This window comes from Lissotriton vulgaris, chromosome 3_2, assembly GCF_964263255.1.
Source record: "Lissotriton vulgaris chromosome 3_2, aLisVul1.2, whole genome shotgun sequence".
In the NCBI taxonomy this organism is placed as follows: domain Eukaryota; kingdom Metazoa; phylum Chordata; class Amphibia; order Caudata; family Salamandridae; genus Lissotriton; species Lissotriton vulgaris.
In genome coordinates this window covers 77,226,075-77,232,204 of record NC_141690.1, presented here as the reverse complement: position 1 = coordinate 77,232,204, position 6,130 = coordinate 77,226,075, and the positions used below count along the sequence as shown (strand labels likewise).

At 52.9% G+C, this 6,130-nt stretch overlaps 1 pseudogene; it reads left to right on the top strand.

Moving 5' to 3' along the window:
* Nucleotides 1-264: 264 nt before the first annotated feature.
* Nucleotides 265-362, top strand: LOC147725352 (U6 spliceosomal RNA; annotated as a pseudogene).
* Nucleotides 363-6,130: the final 5,768 nt, after the last annotated feature.

Below are 6,130 nucleotides of genomic sequence, written 5' to 3'. Positions count from 1 at the left end.
CCGCCCTTGCATGGGTGGGGCCCTTCGGCCATTCCTCCCTGATCTCTGGGTGTCGATCTCCACGAGGAGCGTTCAGGTTTGGCTTCTGGGCCCGGGTTTCGGCTATTCCCGGTCTTGTACTGGTGCTGCCACTCCCTTTTTGGACCCTAGATCCTGGCTTCGGCCATCTCTCTCCAGGGGGTTCCCTGGGGGGGGGGGGGGGGCTGTTGCCTCCGTTACGTCCCGTCATGGGCCGTGGCTATCGCGGTTCCGGGGCTCTTCGGAGTGCTCGCTTCGGCAGCACATATACTAAAATTGGAACGATGCAAGCATGGCCCCTGCGCAAGGATGACACGCAAATTCGTGAAGCGTTCCATATTTTTACTTGCTGGCCGGGGTCTGGTCTTGCTGGTCTTGCGGACTTTCCGCGGGGTCCCTCCTTCTAGGCGGGTTTGGATTCCTTCTCCTTCCCTTGTCTGCACTGAAGGTGTTTCTGGGGCCTTGGGTTGGCATGTGAGGCCGGCCTGCGGGTGGGGGTTCCCACTCTCGGTTGCAGGTGCTTCCGTTGGGCTTGCCTTCTGGCCCGTGGGAACCTTTGGCGTTACCGCCCTAACTGCCCCTGATCTCGTCTGCTTTTGGATATTGAGCAGGGTCGGGCCTGGTTGGTACCTGGTTGGGTACCTGCCTGGGGATACCTGGCTAGGGGAACTGTGCTCCTGGCCCGCCTGGTGGATCTTCTTCGCCAGGAGGGGGTCTTGGTGTGCCCTGTCTGTATGGGTGTGTCTTCACGTCTGGCGATGTGTCTCCTCCGTCGGCTCCCTGCTCTGTGTGCGGTGATCCCTTCGGTTCCCGTCTCGGGCTTGTCCTCCTTCGGGGGTCGTGTGCCTGAACCCGGTCCTCCACTGCTGGCAGTCATCCTGGCCTGCCGTCTTTTGCACCTTTGCCTCATGGTCCCCGTGTCTTGGTCGGGTCAGGCGACCTGGGGTGGTGGAGCGGTGTCTGCCTTTGGAGGGGGTGCTAGGTTCGCTCCTTTTGTTTACGCGTCAGCCCTGTCCCTTCGGGCTGTCTTTCTGCCGGGGTCCGACTATGTGGAGGCGGTTCGACTGTGTCGGATCGTTCCTTCGTTGCCTTGGCTCTACCTGTCCCCGTGGGTGTTTCGACGCCTGGTGTCTCGTTCGGTCTACCCCTGGTGGTTCTGTTCGAGGATGGGGTCTCGGCCCTCCGGCCCCTCCCGGGTCCGGGGGTATGGCGGGTGGATGCCCTGTCTTTCGCTTGGCCTTCCGGTCTGCTGTGCGCTTCCCCCCGTTCACCCTGATCCCCCGGGTCCTCTGCATGAGTCGCTTGGACTGGGCCGGGGTGCTCCTGGTGGTTCCCGGCTGGGTCCGCCGCCCCTGGTATCCTCTCCTTTGCGAGCTGGCGGTTCGGGCCCGCTGGCCGATCCCGGTTCTGCCTTTTCCGTTGAAGGGCCCCCCCGCTCCCGGCTCCATCTGCGGGCCTGGCTCTTGAGCGGGTGACGCTGCTTGCTCGGGGGTGTTCTTCTGGGGCTGTGGGTTTCCTGCTGGGCTCCCGCAGGGCTTCCACTTTCTCTTCCTATGCCCGGCACTGGGCTTTTACTCTCGTTGGTGCGGTCGGCTTGGTGCTGTCCCCGCCACTGTGGACCCCTTGCGGGTCTTGGATTTCCCTTGGCCCCTTCTTCCCTGAGGGCCCTATGGGATGCCTTGCGGGCCTTCCGCAGTCCGGTTTTCGACGGGCTGGAATCCCGGGTGGTTCGCTTGGCTCCGGTGTGTCTCCCCCTTGGGTTCTCCCGCTCGTTCTGCGAACACTTCGGGGTCCGCCCTGGGGGCCCCTGGCCTCGGTGGCTTTGCGGCTCCTCACCCTTTCGAGGTTTTTTTTCCTGGTGGCAGTGGTGTCTGCTGGGCGACTGGGCGTGCAGGGGTCGTTCCTCCGCTCCCCTCCCTTCTTGCGGGTTTGACCGGACTGGTTGTTTCTCCGGCATGTCCCCCGTTGCCTTACCGGGGTTCCGTCCCTGGTGACCCGGGCTCGGGAGGGGTCATTACCTTTTGTTCCTCCCGTCACGGATCCTTCCGTGTCCTTGCTGGTTGTCCGGTGTGCTGTTTTGGGCTTCCCTGGAGCGCACGTCTTCCCTTTCCCGGTGGGATTGCCTGTTTGTGACTTTCGGTCCAGTTCATTCGGGCCACAGGCCCGCTCTTTCCACCTTGAGTCGCTGGCTTACACTGGCTATCATCCTTTCCTAGGCTTCGCTGGGTTCGGTGGTTCCGGCGAGGGTCCTGGGTCGGTCCACGAGGTGGGGTTCGGTGTCCTGGGCCTCCTTCGAGGGTGTCTCCTCTGAGGAGCTTTGGCGGGCGGCGATGTGGTCGTCCCCCCTCATGTTCGTGGTACTCTATCGCATTGTCTTGGGGGTGCTGTCCCTGGGGTCTTCGCTAGGGCCGTTCTGGATGCAGGAGCTGCGGCTCCTTGATGGCCTAATTTTTCTTTCTGTCTTGATTCGGGTTTCTTATGATCCCTGTTTTCTTTTCATTATTCTGATTCCACCTTGTGTTGGTTTCTCTGCATCACCGTGTGGTGTTGTTCTTATGGTGGTCAATGAAGCCTTACTGGCTTGGGTATTTGCTCACTATGTAAGTCATGTGGCGAGGAAGACTAACGAGGAGGTAATGCCCCGGTTACTTACCGGTAATCTTCATTACTCCGAGTATAGTCTTCCTCGCCACATGAGTTCCCTCCCCCCCTCCCTGTCTGGCTATCGGCTTCATTGTTTGCTTGGTAGATCAGGCTGTTGGTTGGGCCGGTCCGCCTCTTATAGAGGTCAGGTGTGACTGGTCGGCCATGTTGGGAGGGGGTGGGAGGCTTCTTTTTTTGCTTTGGAGGGTTCTGTCGTGGAGCTGATGCTCACTATGTAAGTCATGTGGCGAGGAAGACTATACTCGGAGTAATGAAGATTACCGGTAAGTAACCGGGGCATTCACATACTCAGACACAGACCGTCACACCCTCTCACCTACCCATGCATAGATTGTCAGACCACGTCACATACCCATACATACAGTGTCACAACTATTTACATACCTGTAAAGATACTCACACCCGCTGACATATCCATATAGACACCATTATACCCATTTGCATACCCATAGAGAGTCTCTCACACCCTCTTGCATATCCATTAGGATCTCCTTTACTTCCATTCACATATTTTTATAGACAGTGTGAAATCCATTCACATACCCATACAGAGACTTTCACACCCCCTCACATACCTATACAGACACTAATATACTAATTCACATAGTCATACAGAGACTCTCCTATTCTTTCTCATACCCATAGAGAAACTCTCACACTCCCTCGCTTACCCACACATAGACTGTCACACCCTCTCACATACCCATACAGACAGTGTAGCAAACAGTTACATAACTATACAGACTCTCACACTGTGACATACTCATACATACATCCTTTTACCCATTCGCATACACCTACACAAACTCTAAGACTTTCTTACACACTCATACATAGATGGTCACAACCTCCCACATACCTATTCAGACAGTGTTACAACCATCCACTTACCTATACAGACTCTTCCACCCTCTCCAATACCTATGCTTTGACTCTCGCACCATCTCACATACCCAGTGTCACACCCATTCACATATCCATACATAGATTGACACCCTCTCACATACCCATACCAAGACTCTGATACCCCACTCACATACCCATTCTCACAGCAAACCTGTTACGATGAATGACATGCCCATTGAGAAATGGTCATACCCAGGGACATAACCATGCAAAGACTGATTGACATAGTTATGTTTGCATAGAGATACTGTTGTATCTAGAAACATACATATTTTCTATTTATTATGGTATATTTTATTATGAATTCACTAGTTACTTGGCGAATTAATAATTAGATGATTTAATATTGACTTTAATGGATTGTTTAGTACTTTTCCAGATATACAGTTTGGGATAAAAATAATACCTATAATGCCTGACAAAACACATCAAAGAAAGAAACAGAGGAGACAGTATTATCAACTTCAAAGTGAGACAGAATACCAAAATATGGCTTAGAGAATGTCCAGAGGAACATACAACTGGTAAATGTACTAAGTACTTTCTCAAAAAAACAGATCTCATAAAATGCAAAATGAGAGTACAATCTTATCTAAAAATTGAATTTGCACTTCAAGTGGAAAAAAGCAAGGAGTACATGTTTCAGAAAGCAGGAAATATTCTAAGAAATTAGGGAATTTGTCAAGGGGACAGAAACAGTTTAAGGAGTTAAGAGCTAAAATGTTTCACATTAGAGTAATACAAAATTGGCTAAAAAGGATGCAGAAATATAGTTTAGCAAAATCTGTAAAAGTGAATAGAAGCACACATCAAGTACAGAACTTTGTTATAATGAGGAAAGCTATTTTCAAGAGAATGCACTAGTGCATTAATTGGTCGTTGTTTTGAAGTAAATGATGGTTCACCTGTTGGAAAAGAAGTGATTGTTCCTAGGAATGTAGAGGAAGTGATAGTTAAAGAGGTGAAAGGAAGGTGTGGACAGGCCCCAGTATTCAAATGGAATTGTAGTAGCATTTGCAGTATTCGTCAGGAATCAATTGATTTATTAAGAACTTTTAAGCATGGTTTTCCATGCAGAAGTCTAAACCAGAAAATAGCAACTTTGCAATGATTAGAACCATGCCAAGTGAAACAATATAGCAATTTATAAGGACATTCATTGGCTTGTCTTTCAAGGTAAGTTTGCAGAAGCACTTTTCATCATTTCTGAATGTTAGCTGTTCACCATTCCAAAATACTAGTGGGTGATTATGATGGCGGGCGGACTCGAGTCCGCTCGCCATCGTAGCGGTGACTGGGACCACCCTCCTGTAAAGCAGCTGTCCTGCACCAAGGATTATGATGTGACTGCCACCATGGCGGTCGCATCCAGCCCTTTTAACATTGAGGCGGGAGCTGCTGGCTGCAACACCCTCCTGAATGCTAAACAGCCATGTCGTGAATTCCCCAGAACTACGTGGCAGGCACCACTTGCCTGCCTGCTCTTCTCCACACTGCATTTTCTTGCCTTATCTTCTTCTCCTCTTCTTTTACTCTCTTTCTCTTTATGCAATACATGTTGTTATATGTAGACTACCTTGTACAACTATTAAATACTATACTATAAAATACTATAAAAAAATACTATAAAATCCCGACTCTTTGCTGAAGGAAATTGACGCTGTGTGGACCCCTAGCTGGCTTTGTGCTGACCTGCTGCCGCTGACTTTGGTGCCTTCGTCCTCCCGCCTCCCGCCGCCGACCCCTGCTCAATCCCTGGGTCTGGCAGCCGTGTGGAGCGCGGTGGAGGTCGGAAAAAACTACATCACCCAGCAGCACTAGCGGCGCTAATCGCGCCAAACGCGCGCCAGGAGGCGCTCAAATACAGAGTCACCCCGGTCGAGGGGGCGACTCTTTGCTGAAGGAAATTGACGCTGTGTGGACCCCTAGCTGGCTTTGTGCTGACCTGCTGCCGCTGACTTTGGTGCCTTCGTCCTCCCGCCTCCCGCCGCCGACCCCTGCTCAATCCCTGGGTCTGGCAGCCGTGTGGAGCGCGGTGGAGGTCGGAAAAAACTACATCACCCAGCAGCACTAGCGGCGCTAATCGCGCCAAACGCGCGCCAGGAGGCGCTCAAATACAGAGTCACCCCGGTCGAGGGGGCGACTCTTTGCTGAAGGAAATTGACGCTGTGTGGACCCCTAGCTGGCTTTGTGCTGACCTGCTGCCGCTGACTTTGGTGCCTTCGTCCTCCCGCCTCCCGCCGCCGACCCCTGCTCAATCCCTGGGTCTGGCAGCCGTGTGGAGCGCGGTGGAGGTCGGAAAAAACTACATCACCCAGCAGCACTAGCGGCGCTAATCGCGCCAAACGCGCGCCAGGAGGCGCTCAAATACAGAGTCATCCCCGTCTCGCGGGACGCGAGCGGGACGCCGGGCGAAGCCCGGGCAAAGGGCGGGCCCTCTGTGGCCCTCAGTGACCGAGGTAGGCCGGGCCGGGCCCGCTCTCTTTTAGTTTATATTTTTCATTGCTATCTTCTACCCTCTTCTGTGTCCATCTGAGGGGGA